This window comes from Plecotus auritus (assembly GCF_963455305.1).
Source record: "Plecotus auritus genome assembly, chromosome: 3".
In the NCBI taxonomy this organism is placed as follows: domain Eukaryota; kingdom Metazoa; phylum Chordata; class Mammalia; order Chiroptera; family Vespertilionidae; genus Plecotus; species Plecotus auritus.
Window position 1 is genome coordinate 101,277,819 of NC_137772.1, and position 18,437 is coordinate 101,296,255.

Below are 18,437 nucleotides of genomic sequence, written 5' to 3' on the forward strand. Positions count from 1 at the left end.
GAATCCAAGTGGCAGTGGCCTGGGAAGCAGGATCCCGGGGTCTGCGGCTGAAGCATAGCAACCTTGGCCAGAGAGGTGAACACTCAGCAACTCACCAATGGGGTCGAGGAGCCAGCAGCCAGGGAGGCAGGAGTCCTGGGGTCTGCAGGTCTGTGGTTGAGGCAGTGTGATTTTGGCCCGGAGTGTCAGTGTGGTCTGGGGCAGTGTCCAAGGCCATTCTAGGTGGTGGTGAGGCTGGGCTCCTAGTTGTGGCTGCTCTCCCCTTCAAGATGGCATGGTTTCTTAAAGTCCTCTGCATAACCCACCCGGGGATGTTCCCCTGATCACTTCACATCATATTCAGCTTGGTGGCCCCCATCTGCTGCCTTCTCACATTTTTCTGATATTTCTTTCTTAACCCTTCCCTCACATACCACCACCAACAACTTACTCTTCTTTCTTATCCAGAATGCTTTTTAACTACATTTTTCTTTCTCCTAATGAAAACTTTTAGCAGAATATGTTTTTCAAAGTAAGTCTAAGGACTGTCCAGTGGAAGGAAAGATCAGACAATAATATTATTTGCAGTTTACTCTCAGCAACTAAGTGAATTCTGGTGCCTTTAATAAAAAAGAGTAGGGAAGAGCAGGTGGTATTGTGGTATAATTTATAAGTTCTTAAAGATGTGAGGTTTGAGATTTTATTAGGCCTCAAAATGCTAAAAAATTAATTGGCTATATGAGAAAGACAAACACTATGATTGGAAATTTGGGAGTCCCCAAAGTATAAATATTATTTAAAATTTTTGAAATGATTAAAAATCACTAAGGGAGTGAGTCTTTACAAGAAGGAAATACAATTACAAAAATAAAAATATTTCAAATAATTAAATCGAAAGAAACATTTTAGGTCACAATTTTTTCTTTTTTTAAAAAATATGTTTTTATTGAATTTAGAGAGAGAAAGGGAAAGAGAGAGAGAGAGAGAGAGAGAGAGAGAGAGAGAGAGAGAGAGACATAAATGAGAAAGAAACATCTATTGGCTGCCTCCTGCATGCCCCCTACTGGGGATTAAGCCCACAACCCAGGTATGTACTCTGATTGAGAATTGAACCTTTTGGGTTCATGAGTTGACACTCAACCACTGAGCAACACTGGCAGGGCAATGTTTCCTTTTTTGAGAATAAATCTTAAGAAGAAAGAATTTGATGATGTGAGAACTATAAATTCTCAAAATATTATACTGATTATTGTTATTCTTAGGAAGAGAAGAAAAATTAGGCATAGAATATTAACATCCTGAAACTACAGCTGATCAAACAACAAAGAACACTATGAAAATTATATAATTGAAGAAAGGTCTCATTTACATTTTATCATGATCTGCTTCTTATTTTATGGCAAAAAGGTTTCCACAAATATCTAATTTCCCAGAAATTTAACTTTTCACCTTAATTGGAATGCTCATGGAATACGTTACTAATTTATTTTATAAAGAACATTTTTATAAATATATTTTCTTCTGCTTGTAATGCAAATAAAATTACTAATCTTAGGTCATATTGCTGTTTCTAAAGATACAAATAATAATTCTGTTCTATGAGGAATTTTCTGGCTTTTTTTAAGATAATCTAATTCACAAATCCCAAATAGATTCTCTCATATAAGTCAATTATATCAAAATGCCAGCAATATTGTTTGGTAGGTACCTTACTCAATGGGGTACTTGGAGGATGTTAATATTTATAATCATTGCACAATTTAATAAATAAGTCTGTATTTCGAATGTTTTATTATTTATTTCTTCTTTTAATCCTCACCCGAAGATATTTTTCCATTGATTTTTAGAGCGAGTGGAAGGGAAGGTGATAGACAGAGAGAGATACATCTGTGTGAGAGAGACACATGGATTGGTTGCCTCCAGCACACGCTTCGAATAGGGCCGGGGATCATTCCTGCAATCAAGTTACGTGCTCTTGATTAGAATCAAACCTGGGAGCAGTCAGTCCACCAGCTGATGCTCTATCTACTGGGCAAAACTGGCTAGGGCTGTAGTTCAAATGTTTTAAATGACATCTTATTCTTAGGAAGTAGCCACTTTACCTGGAAAGATTTAATTTAAGATACATCAAGACTTATTTGGAAAAGTCTATTTACTCTGTCCTTTCTTGGTATTTGTGGTAACTATGAAAGAAGTTTGGAGAGGGAGATGAGAGAGGAAGAGAGAGAGAGAGAGAGAGAGAGAGAGAGAGAGAGAGAGAGAGAGAGAGAGAGAGGCTTTTTTCAAGATGGCCAGACCTAACATACAAACTTTGGATTTGTAAATAGCAGCCATTTTATACCATTAAACCTAGGAAGCAGATACGATGATCTATGCTTAGAGAATTACAGCTTAGGAGCAGAACTGAGAATGAAGCTTTGTAGGTTTTCATTGTTTCCCACAATGCTCCAGTCAGTGATTCTCTTCAAGAACTCTAGTTGGAATGGCCAATGTCCTTTAAAAAATTTTCTTTTTTCAGCTTATCTTTGGTTTTAAATTACATGCATTAGAAAGTCTTAACAAATCATCATTATCAGCATTGGGAACAGTGAGAGACACCAAGAAAGTATCTTGCTTGGAAATACACCAATAAGCAGATTTGATTCCTCTCACTCCTATTGTCAATTACCACTTGGTTGTCCTTGATAGTGTAAAAAAAATCGCTTTATTATTGCTATTAACATTCCCCCACTATTTGAAATATTCCATGGTACTACAATTCTTTGTTACAAAGTACTTTGAAACATTATTTAAATCACATAAGCTTTATTCATCGTTACCTGCTATTGAATCAGTATAGATGGGTGTTAGAGAAATTAAATCCAGTGTTTGAGTCTGAACATCAAATAACACTAAAAAAATGTATTAAATTTTTTAAGGTAATTCTCAAACCAGAAAAACAAACAAAAATAAGCAGGGAACCAACTCCTTTATTTATTAACTTATCTTCCTCACTAACACTGCTTCCCTCATTTTTCATATACATCACTGAAAACTAGCCACCCTTTCTCTGGGCGAATTGTCCTCTTTTGCCAATCATCTGACTTTTGAAGGAAACATGTGGAAGAGTAAATGAAGAAGGGGTCAACTGAACGACCAGGCAAATAATCTCTGTTGAGCAGGGTGACACCTGTTACAGTCATGTCACCTCTAATACTTCACCTTACTAAGTTTGCTTTACAGGAGGTATTTAAGATAAGGAAGAATAAAAACTCAAAAGGCGTGGTGGCTCAGAAATCTTAGTATGATCAAAATGGACACAGATAATAGTGTTGGGAAGGCCTTGGTCAGGGGTGGGCTAGAAAGGGTCAATGGGGAGAAGGTGGACATATATAATACTTTCAACAATAAAGATTAAAACCCCCACAAAAACAAAAAGAAATTTTTAGTGATCATGACTATGAAAGCTGCAGCAAGTGGTATCAAACACTCCACTTCAATCACAGTGAATGTCCAGCCTTACTACGCAAAGAGAAAAGAAAACCATGCTGGCTGACTTGTATCATATTCAGTGCAATGATAAGTAGGCGAAAAACATACTTCCCCTTTCTCCTTTTCCTATTACCTGACCCCTAGAGTAAATCCTTTGGGAAAGTTAGTGTAATATCTAGAATTCACAAATTGTTATTTTTTTTTTTTGCTGCTTTTACTACAAACAAACCATCATTCTTAAAATACTATCCCATATTTGTCTATATTTAAATACCCATTCACTGGCAAAATGACTGTTTAAACCAGGCATCATGTTATATTTATCAGGCACCTTACTTGGCTCCATCAACAATCCTAATTTTATTACAATCAGATATATGACTTATTTTGAATCAATATTTTGAAGATCTACTTGACAGTTAGATTTTGGATATTATAGATGATTTCCACAGGCATGCCTCAAATATGACAGCATTTTTTAATGTTGTTAGGCTTAATGAAATTCATGTTTAATATTCATGAGTCATTGAGCTGTCTCCTGGCCTCCTGATTAAATTCTTCTTTAACTGGTCTAATTATTAGGATGGCTGTTAAGCATGTTTGAGTCTTCTCTTTATTTAAGCCAGTCTTTCTTACAGTAAAATATTGCATTTGGAATGTTTCTTGTGACCCTCCAGGTCTTTTCTCTAAATTATAAACAAATTCTTAATGCTGAATGGAAAAATTAAATGGAAGATAAAAGAGGCACTCTAAAACTAAATAAAGTAAGAGATTTACATAGTTTATACATCTTTAAAAATAAGTAGATTTCATGAAAATAAAACTAATTAATAATCAAATTTAATATCAGAACTTTTATTCTATTGTCTTAAAAATATTGTGAATAAAACAGTAAGCAGCAGTTGATCAAAATCAACTAATAAGTGGGATTTCTTTTTTATTTTTATTTTTTTCATTTTCTTCTTTTTTAATTTCTTTATTAATTATTACATGTGTCCTTATTCCTCCATTACCCTCCCAACCTCCCCATTCATGCCCTCACCCCCCTGTTGTCTGTGTCCATTGGTTAGGCTTATATGCATGCATACAAGTCCTTTGGTTGATCTCTCCCTTTACCTCCACCCTCCCCTACCTTCCCTGAGGTTTGATGTTCTGATCAATGTTTCTCTGTCTCTGGATCTGTTTTTGTTCATCAGCTTATGTTGTTCGTTATTTTCCATAAATGAGTGAGATCATGTGATATTTATCTTTCTCTGCCTGGCTTATTTCACTTAGCATAATGCTCTCCAGCTTCATCCATGTTGTTGCAAATGGTAATAACTCCTTCTTTTTTACCGCAGCATAGTATTCCATTGTGTAGATGTACCACAGTTTTTTAATTCACTCATTTGCTGATGGGCACTTAGGCTGTTTCCAAATCTTAGCTATGGTGAATTGTGCTGCTATGAACATAGAGGTGCATATATTCTTTCTGATTAATGTTTCTAGTTTCTTGGGATATATTCCTAGAAGTGGGATCACAGGGTCAAATGGGAGTTCCATTTTTAGTTTTTTGAGGAAACTCCACACTGTTCTCCACTGTGGCTGCACCAGTCTGCATTCCCACCAGCAGTGCACAAGGGTTCCTTTTTCTCCACATCCTCACCAGCACTTGTCCTTTGTTGATTTATTGATGATAGCCATTCTGACAGCTGTGAGATGACACCACATTGTTGTTTTGATTTGCATCTTTTGGATGATTAGTGACTTTGAGCAGGTTTTCATATGTCTCTTGGCCTTCTGTATGTCCTCTTTTGAAAAGAATCTATTTAGGTCCATTGCCCATTTTTTTATTGGGTTCTTTATCTTCCTTTTATTAAGTTGTATGAGTTCCCTGTTTATGTTGGAGATTAAACCCTTATCAGTGATATCATTGGCAAATGTGTTCTCCCATGCAGTGGGCTTTCTTGTTGTTTTGTTGATGCTTTCCTTTTTTGTGCAAAAGCTTTTTATTTTGATGTAGTCCCATTTGTTTATTTTCTCTTTAGTTTCCATTGCCCTAGGAGCAGTATTGGTGAAGAAATTGCTTCGGCATATGTCTGAGATTTTGCTGCCTGTGGATTCCTCTAATATTTTTATGGTTTCCCATCTTATGTTTAAGTCCTGTATCGATTTTGAATTTATTTTTGTGTATGGTGTAAGTTGGTGGTCTAGTTTCATTTTTTTTGCATATATCTGTCCAATTTTCCCAACACCATTTATTGAAGAGACTGTCTTGGCTCCACTGTTTGTTCATGCCTCCTTTGTCAAATATCAATTGAGCATAGTGGTTTGGGTCAATATCTGGGTTCTCTGTTCTATTCCATTGGTCTATATATCTGTTCTTCTGCCAGTACCAGGCTGTTTTGAGAACAGTGACTTTGTAATACAGCTTGAAATCTGGTATTGAGATCCCACCTACTTTGTTCTTCTTTCTCAGGATTGCTGAAGCTATTCGGGGTCTTTTTTTATTCCAGATGAATTTTTGGAAAGTTCGTTCTAGATCTGTGAAATATGCCATTGGTATTTTAATGGGGAGTGCATTGAATTTATAGATTGCATTGGGTAGTATGGACATTTTGATGTTGATTCTACCAATCCATGAACACTGCATGTTCTTCCATCTGTTGATGTCTTCCTCTATCTCTTTTTTCAGTGTCCTGTAGTTTTCTGCATATAGTTATTTTACCTCCTTAGTTAAGTTTATTCCTAGGTATCTTAATTTTTTTGGTGCAATGGTAAATGGGATTGCTTTTTTAGTCTCTCTTTCTGTAAGTTCACTATTGGTGTATAGAAATGCCATAGATTTCTTGGCGTTAATTTTGTATCCTGCTACATTGCCGAATTCATTTATTAAGTCTAATAATTTTTTATGGAGCCTTTAGGGTTTTCTATGTACAGTATCATGTCATCTGCAAATGAGGACAGTTTACTTCTGCTTTTCCAATTTGGATGCTTTTTATTTCTTCTTCTTGTCTGATCGCAATGGCTGGTACTTCCAGCACTATGTCAAACAGGACTGGTGAGAGTGAGCATCCCTATCTTGTTCCTGTTTTTAGGGGAAATGGTTTTAGTTTTTGCCCATTGAGTATGATGTTGGCTGTGCGTTTGTCATATATGGCTTTTATTATGTTGTGGTATGATCCTATTATTCACACCTTGCTGAGAGTTTTTGTCAAGAAAGGGTGTTGGATTTTGTCAAATGCTTTTTCTGCATCAATTGATGTGACTATGTGATTTTTATCTCTCAATTTGTTTATGTGATGTATCATGTTCATTGATTTGCGGATATTGTACCATCCTTGCATTCCCAGGATAAATCCTACTTGGTCATGGTGTATGATCTTTCTGATGTACTGCTGGATCTGATTTGCTAGAATTTTGTTGAGGATTTTGGCATCTATGTTCATGAGGGATATTGGCCTGTAATTCTCTTTCATTGTGTTGTCTTTATCTGTTTTTGGTTTTAAGGTGATGCTGATTTCATAGAAGGAGCTTGGAACTATTCCTTCCTCTTGAATTTTCTGGAATAGTCTGAGGAGGATAGGTTTTAGCTCTTCCTCGAATGTTTGGTAAAACTCCCCTGTGAATCCGTTTGGCCCTGGGCTTTTGTTTGCTGGAAACTTTTTGATGACTACTTCAATTTCTTCCATAGTTATCAGCCTATTGAGATTTTTAGGATCTTCCTGAGTGAGTTTTGGAAGGTTATATTTTTCTAGGAATATGTCCATTTCCTCCAGGTTGTCTAGTTTGTTAGAATAGAGTTGTTCATAGTATTTTTTAACAATCCTTTGTATTTTGGTGGGGTCTGTTGTTATTTCACCTCTTTCCTTTCTGATTTTGTTTATTTGGGTCCACTCTCTTTGCTTCTTGGTGAGCCTGGCTAGAGGTTCATCAATCTTGTTTATCCTTTCAAAGAACCAGGTCTTGGGAGAAACCAAGATGGCGGCATAGGTAAGCACCTAAACTGCTGCCTCGCACAACAGTTTCAAAACTACAACTAAAAGACAGAACGGACACCATCCAGAACCACAGGAAAGCTGGCTGAGTGAAAATTCTACAACTAGAAGAAAAGAGAAAAGCTCACAGATAATTGGAGGTACGTCAAAGGGTCTTTGTGTGTGCAGAGAGGAAGGGTGGCTGAGAGCCTGGCTGACTTTCTCTGGCGGAAGGGGGAAGGAAGCCCACAACCGCACTGAACCCCAGTTCTGACTGTACTGAACCCCAGTGCCGGACGAAACCCAGTGGACCCAGGCTCATACAGGGGGAGTCTGGACTGTCAGGTAGAGAGAAAGGCACCCGGAGACTCGGAGACCTGGGGGAGACCCGGGGAGCCCCGGCAGGCAGGGTTCCGGGGGCGCGCGCGCCAGTGTGCACAAAGGCTGCGGAGGTTGCCACAGGCTTTCCCTAGCAGAAGGGAGTCTGAAGCTCCTGACTGCACTGAACCCCAATTCTGACTGCACTGAACCCCAGTTCCAGGCGAGCCCCTGGGGACCTGTGCTCTTACGGGGGGGAATCTGGACTCTTGGGCGGAGACTCGGGAGCCGGGGAAGGCAGAGGTCTGCAGGTGCGCGCATGCCAGTGCGCACAAAGGCTGCAGAGGTTGCCACAGGCTTTCCCTAGTGGAACGGAGTCAGAAGCTCCTGTCTGCACTGATCCCCAGTTCTGACTGCACTGAAATCCAGTTCCAGGCAAGCCCCTGGGGACCCACGCTCTTGAGGGGAAATCTGGACTTTCGGGTAGAGACTCGGGAGCCAGGGAAGGCAAAGGTCTGCAGGCGCGCACGCGCGCAAGGGCAAGGCTGTCTGCTCCGCCCTGAGACTCCACCCCATCCAAGCTGAGCACAGAGGCTATTGCAATTTGGCAAGTCTAATCCTATAAGGCTGTCTCCAACACCAAACTTCTCCCAGCATAGACACAGCTGATCCTTACAGCCAACTGGCCTGGAGGTCAATTCCTCCCAGTGATACCAACAACAACCAATACTTAACTACAACAAGGCTGTACGCATAGTCCACAAAGGGGTGCACCAAGAGTGTCCACCTCAGGTTAACTGGGGAGGCCGACCCACTGGGCCATATAGGAAACCTAGCACACAAATCCACCCTACCAACTCAGGGAAGCAGTGAAAATGTGGCATCAAAGAAACAGATCACAAATGAAAGAAATGGAGGAAAACAAACAACTGGATATAGAATTCAAAACCACGGTTATAAGGCTTTTCAAGAATATCCTAGAAAAGGCCGATAAATATAACGAGACCCTCGAAGATATGAAAAAGGACCAACTAGAACTTAAACATACACTGACTGAAATAAAAAATATTATACAGAGACCCAACAACAGACTAAAGGAACACAAGAATCAAGTTAAAGAATTGAAATAGAAAGAAGCAAAAAACACTCAACCGAAAAAGCAAAAAGAAAAAAAAATCCAAAAAGTTGAAGACAGTGTAAGAAGACTTTGGGACAACTTCAAGTGCACCAACATCAGAATTATGGGGGTGCCAGAAGAAGAGAGAGAGCAAGATACTGAAAACCTATTTGAAGAAATAATGACCGAAAACTTCCCCCACCTGGTGAAAGAAATAGACTTACAAGTCCAGGAAGCCCACAGAACCCCAAACAAAAGGAATCCAAAGAGGACCACACCAAGACACATCATAATTAAAATGCCAAGAGCAAAAGACAAAGAGAGAGTATTAAAAGCAGCAAGAGAAAAACAGTTAATTACCTACAAGGGAGCACCCATACGATTGTTAGCTGATTTCTCAACAGAAACTATGCAGGCCAGACGGGAGTGGCAAGAAATTTTCCAAGTGATGAATAGCAAGAACATACAACCAAGATTACTCTACCCAGCAAAGTTATCATTCAGAATTGAAGGGCAGATAAAGAGCTTCACAGATAAGAAAAAGCCAAAGGAGTTCATCACCACCAAACCAGTATTATATGAAATGCTGAAAGGTATTCTTAAAAAAGAGGAAGAAGAAAAAAGTAAAGATAAAAATTATGAACAACAAATACATATCTATCAACAAGTGAACCTAAAAATCAAGTGAATTAAAAACCTGAGAAACAGAATAATCTGGTGAATATAATAGAATCAGGGGCATAGAAAGGGAGTGGACTGATAATTCTCAGGGGGAAAGGGGTATGGGGGGGTTCAGGAAGAGACTGGACAAAAATCATACACCCATGGATGAGGACAGTGGGGGGGAGGTAAGGGCAGAAGGTGGGGTGGGAACTGGGTGGAGGGGAGGTATGGGGGGGGGAAAAAGGAGAAATGATTGTAATAATCTGAATAAAGATTTATTTAAAAAACAAACAAACAAACAAAAAAACAAAGAACCAGCTCTTGGTTTAATTGATCTATTGTTTTTTTGTGTGTGTTTTTTTTGTCTCTATGTCATTAATTTCTGCTCTGGTCTTTATTATTTCGTTCCTTCTGCTCACTGTGGGCTTTTCTTGTTGCTCTCTTTCTAATTCTTTGAGTTGTTGAGTTAGATGATTTATTAGCATTTTTTCTTGTTTTTTGAGGTAGGCCTGTAGAGCTATAAACTTCCCTCTCAGGACTGCTTTCATTGTGTCCCATAGCATTTGCATTGTTTTGTTTTTATTGTCATTAGTCTCCAGGATGTTTTTAATTTCTTCTTTGATGTCATTGGTAACCCAATCATTGTTTAATAGCATGCTATTCAGCTTCGAAGTGTTTGAATTTTTTTTATTGTTTTTATTGCAGTTTATTTCTAATATTATGCCATTGTGGTCTGAGAAAATGCTTGATATGATTTGAATCTGCTTGAATTTAAGGATACTTTGCTTGTGACCCAATATGTGGTATATTTTCAGAAAATGTCCCATGTGCACTTGAGAAGAATGTATATTCTGTGGCTTTGGGGTGAAATGCTCTGAAGATGTCAATTAGGTCCATCTGATGTAGTGAGTCATTTAGAATTGCTGTTTCTTTGCTGATTTTTTGTCTAGAAAATTGATCAAGTGATGTCAGTGGTATATTAAAGTCCCCTACTATGATTATATTGTTGTCTATCTCTCCCTTGATATCCTCCAGGAGTTTTTTTTTAATGTATTTGGGTGCTCCTTCATTGAGTGCATATATGTTTACCAGGGTTATATCCTCTTATTGTATTGATCCCTTTATTATTATGAAGTGGCCTTCTTTATCTCTTCTTATGGCCTTTACTTTGAGGTCTATTTTGTCAGATATAAGTACTGCTACCCCAGCTTTTTTTTCATTTCCATTTGCCTGAAAGATGTTTTTCCATCCCTTCACTTTCAGTCTGTGTGAGTCCCTTTTTCTGAGGTGGGTCTCTTGTAGACTGCATATATATAGGTTGTGTTTTTTTATACATTCAGCCACTCGATGTCTTTTGATTGGAGCATTTAGTCCTTTTACATTTAAAGTTATTATTGAAAGATACTTGTTTGTAGCCATTTTTATTTTTTGTGCCTGTGTTCCTTCTTACCTTTTTATTTCTTCTATTTACACCAGTCCTTTTAGCATTTCTTGATTGCTGGCTTGGTAGTGATAAACTTCCTTAGCCTTTTTTTGTCTGTGAAGCTCCTTATTTCCACTTCAATTTTGAATGATAGCCTTGCTGGATAGAGTATTCTTAGATTCAGTCCCTTGGTTTGCATCACTTTGTAAATTTCCTTCCATTCTTTTCTGGCCTGATGTGTTTCTGTTGAGAAATCATTTGATAATCTAATGGGAGATCCTTGTATGTAACTTTTTGTCTCTCTCATGCAGCCTTTAAGATTCTCTCTTTGTCCTGAATACTTGCCATCCTAAGTATGATGTGTCTTGGTGTGGGCCTTTTCGGGTTCATCTTGTTTGGGACTCTCTGTGCTTGTGTGACATTTTTCTTCAACACATCAGGGAAGTTTTCTGACATTATTTCTTCAAATAGGTCTTCTAACCCTTGTTCCTCTTCTTGTTGTTCTGGCACCCGTATTATTTGTATGTTGCTTCGTTTCATATTGTCCCATAGCTCCCTTAGGCTCTCCTCCTGTCTTTTAATTTTTTTGTCCAATTGCAATTCAGTTTGTGTGTGTTTTGCTTCCCTGTCGTCTAATTTGCTAATTCAGTCCTCTGCTTCTTCTAGTCTACTGTTGAAACTTTCCATGGTGTTTTTTTATTTCAGCTATATCACTCTTCATTTCTTCTTGATTCTTACATAAGTTGTTGATTTTTTCTTCCATCAGGTTTATGAACTCTATTACCCTTATTTTGAATTCTTTTTCTGACATGCCTCTGTTTCACTTAGCTGCTTTTCTGGCAATTCCTCCTTTTCTCTCCTTTGGGGGTTTCTTCGTCTACCTATTTTTGGTCTCACTGACTGATCTAGATGTCGAGTCATGTAGGAGCTGCTCCTTGGGTGGCAGTGGCTCCTCAGGCTGTGCTTGCTTTGGGTGGTCATGGTAGCAGCTGCTTCTCAGTTGGAAGTGGCTCCTCTGGTGGGTGCTGTTCGCAGCAGTGATGTCTCCTCTGGCTGGTGGGGGAGGCTGTTCACACAGCTGCTGTTCCTTTGACGGTGGTGGGCTGATTATGAGACTGCTGCTCCTCAGATGGGGATGGGTTGCGTGCGGCCGCTACTCCTTGGATGGGGGCCGGCTGCTCACATGGCTGCTGCTCTTTTGATGGGGGCTGGCTGCATGCTGCTGCTGTTCCTCAGATGGGGAGGACTGCTTGTGATGCCGCTGCTCCTTGGACAGGGGCAGGTTGCTTGCAGGGCTGCTGCTCCTTGTACAGGTGTGGGTTGCTTGTGCAGCTGCTGCTCCTCAGACAGGGGACGGGCTGCTTGCACGGCTGCTGCTCCTTGGAAAGGGGCTGGCTGCTCATGCGGCTGCTGCTCCTTGGATGGGGGCAGGTTGCTTGCACAGCTGCTGCTCTTCGGACAGGTGCAGGGTGTGGGCTGCGTGCAGCTGCTGCTCCTCGGATGGGGGCCGGCTGCGTGGGGCTGCTGCTCCTCAGTCGTGGGCGGGCTGCTCATGTGCCTGCTGCTCCTCGGATGGGGTGAGCTGCTGGCTTGGTTGCTGCTCCTCAGCTGCTCCTTGGACAGGGGCAGGCCACATGAAGCTGCTGCTCTTAGGCCTGGGGTGGGTTGCTTGCAGGACTGCTGCTCCTTGGACAGGAGCGGGCTGCTCACGTGTCTGCTGTTCACGTGGTTGCAGTTACCTGGGCTAAAGCATTGGGCCAGTCAGAGGAGAGTGTGCTTCAGAACTCACAGGAGCCTGCACCCAGGGTGGCTGGAGCCTCGTTGACCATAGGATCACAGCCTAGGTAGCAGGTCCCTGGCAGGGGTGGCTGTAGAGTCCCCGGTGTTATCTGAGGGCACTCTGGGTGGAATTGAGGCTGGGCACCCAGTTACAGCAGCTCTCCCCTTCAAAAAGGCTAGGCCTCTGAGAACAAGCTGGCCTCCCAGTACTGTTTGCAATGGTAGCAGAGACTGCCTAGTTAGGCGAGGCCAATTAGCCTGCCCCTGAAGGTCCTGTGGGATCAAACTGTGCTTCACTCACTCACACACACACACATACCCCAACTGCCAACACACTCCTCTTTTGCTCCCTCACTCACTCACTTACTCACTCATGCTCTCTCCCTCACTGCCGTATTCTTCCTGCCTCTGTAGTTGGGTCTGAGGTGATATTGACCTGTTCGTGGATGGAGTTTCCTCTCAAGATGTCTGGTTATGAGGCTTGCTCTCTAGCACCTTGCCCAGACAGGATAAAATTCACCTCGACAAGACACAACACAAAGGGAACTAAGCACAAATGTACTCATGACACCAATAACCCCAATGTAAGAGACCCCCTGAGAAAAGAGAATTAGGGGAGAGAAAAGAGAGCACAAATAATATTGAAGAGAGAGAAAAAGATAAGAGATAAAAGAAAAAGGAAGAAAAAGAAGAATATATATATATAAGACACCATGGAACCAATAGATAAACCAAAAAAATACAAACATCAAACACCCAGCAATGAGGGTTGGGGCAGAATCTGTAGAGGCTGAGCTTATATACTGAAAATAAGATTAAGAATTGGATGAATATGGGGAGGACCTCAATTCAGTATTGAGGAAGTAGAAAGGGAATGAGTGGATGAGAAGAAAGAGAATCAGAAGAAAATAATAATAATAAATTTACAAAAAAATTATTTCAAAAATGGTATAAAATAAAAATAGCAAATAATAAAATAAAATATAGTGATGGGAAAATAATGTGAAAAGAAATAGAAAATAAAGCAACAAACAAAATCAGGAAAACCAAAAAAAGAAGAAAAAAGGGATAACAAAATAATAAAAAAATAAAAATAAAAGTGAAAAAAGTGAAGTGTTCCTTTGGCTGGCTTATGATCCCAGTCATCTGTACTGTACTGTTTCTCAGTTTCCCATTGCTGGGGCTGAAGGTTTCTCTTTAGGCCAATCCCTGTGGACTCTCAGGGACTATTCAGATTCCTTTGTATCATTCAGAGTGGAATCTGGGTGTGGCTGTATTGGTTGCCTGGAGACTGGAGGGAGGGGCTATCTCTCAGGAGAAAATGGGGGCCCAGGACCCGGGCTCAGGCATGACTCAACACCATACTTGCTACCACCTCTCCTGGACCGCCTCCTCTCCCCAGATTCCACATGTCCACACCTTCTCCCGTACCTCAGCCATGGGTAAGTGTCTGTATCCAAAAGGTCCTATGAACTAGGTTCAGTGAAGAAAGGCACAGGCCCCAGAGTGGGGAAGGACAGCGTCTCTGCAAGCTCCTCTCTTGCCGGCACTTCATGGTCAAGCCAGCCCTTCAGGGCTACCTCTGAGCTCAGATCCAGAATCCAGAATCCAAAGTCCAAAATCCCCTGTCTCCCACAGTTCCTTGGACCCATTTTTCACACTCAGACACTTTGCTTGTCCTCAGGGACACTGCTTGGCACTGGCGGTTTCCCCCTGACCCTCTGGGCACAGAGGTCCGGCAGATCTCTCCTGCCTAGATCCTTGATTTTACCTTTCTCCGGGGGATCTCTGCCCTTCCCAACTGCAAACTGTCTCACCAGCTGAGTCTCCTTTGCCAATTTGGGCTGAATTCTATTTGTTTCAGCTGCTCACTCTCTTTGCTTTGGGACACGGCTCAGGACACGTCCGTCTGTTCCGCCACCATTTTGTCTCTCCATGGTTTTTCTTCGTTCACTGAAATTTCTGGGTTAGGAAACAAAGTACCAATATGAATAAGCCATTATTTATGTGCACAAGAAGCTCACAATCTAGTAGGAAAAGCAGGATATAGGCATTCGTATCCTGTTAGATTATGATAAATATTAAACAAGAGCATAAGCACCAAGCCATGTGGACTCAGCCAAAGGGAACAGAAAAGAATTCTGACTGGAAGCATCAAAGGTTACAGAAGACTTGGTAGAGAATGTGAAACTTAATGGAGACCTGGAGGCAAAGTAGGATTACTGTACTGGTGAAGAACAAGAGTAGAGAGTATATTCTACATTGAAGAAATAGCAGGATCAAAGGTTCTGAGTTCTGAAACTAAATGGAACATTTGGGAAATGGCATAGTTTGGGGCACGTAGAAAGTGTTAAGGAAAAAAGTTAGAAAAATAGCTTGGGTATAGATTATAAAAGACCTTGATTACTAATATGAGTTAAGCAGCCTTTAGATAGACAGCCTTTGGAGCTTTTTAAGCAGAGGAGTTCCTTAATCAGAACTGTACTTTTAGGGTCTGTTCCCGGTTCCATCCCCACCCCCGGCCTGACCCACTCCGGCCCTGCCCCGCCAAACGGTCCGTGGTGCACCTGGGCGGCCTCCGGAGCAACCCAAGCCCCTGAGGGCCTCCGGCGCTGACAAGACGGAGCTCCCCGCCCGCGAGGAGGAGTGGAGGATCAATGCGGTTCCAGAATTGATTCCAGCGGTTCATGAACCACCGGGCCCCAACCAATGGCCACTATAAACCAACTTGTTATGAACATGCTGCTAACTGTTACACACATGCATTCCTCATTGTCCCGGCCATTGTGGGCAGCGCCCTCCTCCATCGGCTGTCTGATGACTGCTGAGAGAAGATAACAGCATCAATTTATGGCATGGGCCTCTGTGCCCTCTTCATCGTCTCCACAGTATTTCACATGGTGTCATGGAAAAAGAGCCACCTAAGGACAGTGGAGCAATGTTTCCAGGTGTGTGATAGAATGGTTATCTATTTCTTCATTGCTGCGTCTTATGCGCCATAGTTAAATCTCCGTGAACTTGGACCCCTGGCATCTCATATGCATTGGTTTATCTGGCTCATAGCAGCTGGAGGAACCATTTATGTATTTCTCTACCGTAAAAAGTATAAGGTGGTTGAGCTCTTTTTCTATCTCACAATGGGCTTCTCTCCAGCCTTGGTGGTGACATCAATGAACAACACCGAGGGACTTCACAAGCTCGCCTGTGGGGGCCTGATTTACTGCCTGGGCGTGGTCTTCTTCAAGAGCGATGGCATCATCCCGTTCGCCCATGCCATCTGGCATCTGTTTGTGGCCACGGCAGCCGCTGTGCATTACTGTGCCATCTGGAAGTATCTTTATCGAAGCCCCACAGACTTCGTGCACCATTTATGACTGGTCTGCACGAGGTGTCCACACCAGTATTATTTCAGCGATGGCACTTGGGAGAGGGGCAAGAGCTGAATATTGCACAGGAGGAGGAAAAAGAAAAACAGCACTGACTTTTTTTATATAGTCTGACTATAATTACTGTGAAAGTATCACTGCTGTGTTCTGGAATGTTCCAGACCGAATCCGTTAAGGAAGTGAATTAATTATTCATTTCATTCCACTGTCATGCAGGACTCTGGATAGACTTGGCCAACTGATGTTTACAAACTAGAATTTTGGATTTTGATTTTACAAACTTTACTACATAGGTTTTTCTAAATCACTAGGTTGGGTTGTCGAAGTCAGTGCAACAGCAAAGCTTCCTTTTGAAGAGAAACTAGTTTCTATCACTTTCCCAACAGCTGTGTAAAGAATCATGAGCAGAACTTAGACTACTTTCACCATGTTTCATCCTGACACAACATGATTCTTTTTTAAACAGTAACTTCGGTTTTTTGTACTTTTTTTTTTAAAAAAAAGTTCCATGGACACGCATCTCTGAGGGTCCTCGTCCATGTGCATTCTGGCAGCAAGCTCTCCACATTCCACAGGCGAACCAACATTGTACCTCTTCTGATGGTTTCACAAGGCCTGAGAACTTGCCAATTTTTAAAAACTGCAGTTTTCCAGACTTTTTCTCCCAACCTCTGACTCGCGAGTTCCGGGCTGCTTTGGGCCACATCCTTGACCTAGTTTGGTTCTTTCTGGAGGTTCTGAGGAAGAATGTGCTCTATGATTCTCTCTTAGATTCTGGTGGTTACCAGCAATCCTTAGCATTCTTTGGCTTGTAGACTCATCACTCCAATCTCCACCGTTTTCTTCACATGCATCTCTCTATATGTATCTCTATATCCAAATTTGCCTCTTCATATAAGGACATCAGTCATTGGATTAGGGTCCACACTAATCCATTTACCATTGCAACAACAAAAATATATATATATAAGAAACTAGGAATACGTTTTACCAAGGAGGTAAAGGACCTATACTCAGAAAATTACAGGATGCTGAAAAAAGAGATAGAGGAAGACATAAACAAATGGAAGAATATACCATGTTCATGGATTGGTATAATCAAAATCATTAAAATGTCCATACTACCCAAAGCAATTTATAGATTCAATGCAATCCCAATTAAAATACCAATGGCATACTTCAAACACCTATAACAAACTTTCCAAAAATTAGTCTGGAATAAAAAAAAAGATACCGAATAGCTGCAGCAATCTTGAGAAAGAAGAACAAAGTTGGAGGGATCATAATACCAGATATCAAGCTATACCACAAAGCCACTGTCCTCAAAACTGCCTGATACTGGCACAAGAACAGACATATAGACCAATGGAACAGAACAGATAACCCAGAGATTGACCCAAGCCATTATGCTCATTTAATATTTGACAAAGAGGCAAGAGCATACAATGGAGTCAAGATTGTCTCTTCAATAAATGGTGTTGGGAAAATTGGACAGATACAGGCAAAGAAATCAAACTAGACCACCAACTTACACCATACACAAAAATAAACTCGAAGTGGATAAAGGACTTAAACATAAGACAGGAAACCATAAAAATCTTAGAAGAAGCCATCGGCAGCAAAGTAGCAGACATTTGTGGTAGCAATATATTTACCAATACAGCTCCTAGGGCAATGGAAAGTAAGGTGAAAATAAACAAATGAGACTACATCAAAATAAAAAGGTTCAAAAAAAATAAAGTAAAAAAATAAAAAGCTTCTGCACAGTGGGGAAAAATAAAACAAAACATCAACAAAACAACAAGAAACTGCATGGGAAGATATATTTGCCAATGTTATCTCCAAAAGGGTTTAATCTCCAAAATTTATAGGAAACTCATACAACTTAAAAAAAGGAAGATAAACAATCCAATCAAAAACTGGGCTAAGGACCTAAATAGACGCTTTTTGAAAGAAGACATACAGAAGGCCAAGAGAAATATGAAAACACTAGAGGCCCAGTGCATGAAATTCATGCATGGGTCAGATCCATAGGCCTGGCCAGGGATCAGGTCTGATAGGGGTCTTCCTGCTGCTGGCTGGGGCCTTCCTTCATTCCGTGCCACCCCCTGGTGGTCAATGCACGTCATAGCTAGTGCTCAAACTCCTGGTCTCCTGGTGGAACTCCCGAGGGGACACTTTGCATATTAGTCTATCATATATATAGATGCTCAAAGTCACTAATTATCTGAGTGATGCAAATCAAAACAACAATGAGGTATCATCGCACTCCTGTCAGAATAGTTATCATCAATAAATCAACAGATGACAAGTGCTGGAGAGGATGTGGAGAAAAGAACTCTCTT

General features: G+C 40.9%; 1 pseudogene across 1 annotated transcript; it reads left to right on the forward strand.

The window, feature by feature from the left end:
• Positions 1 to 15,363: 15,363 nt before the first annotated feature.
• Positions 15,364 to 16,080, forward strand: LOC308244360 (monocyte to macrophage differentiation factor-like; annotated as a pseudogene). Its single transcript has one exon. The product of its transcript is annotated as a monocyte to macrophage differentiation factor-like (transcript).
• Positions 16,081 to 18,437: the final 2,357 nt, after the last annotated feature.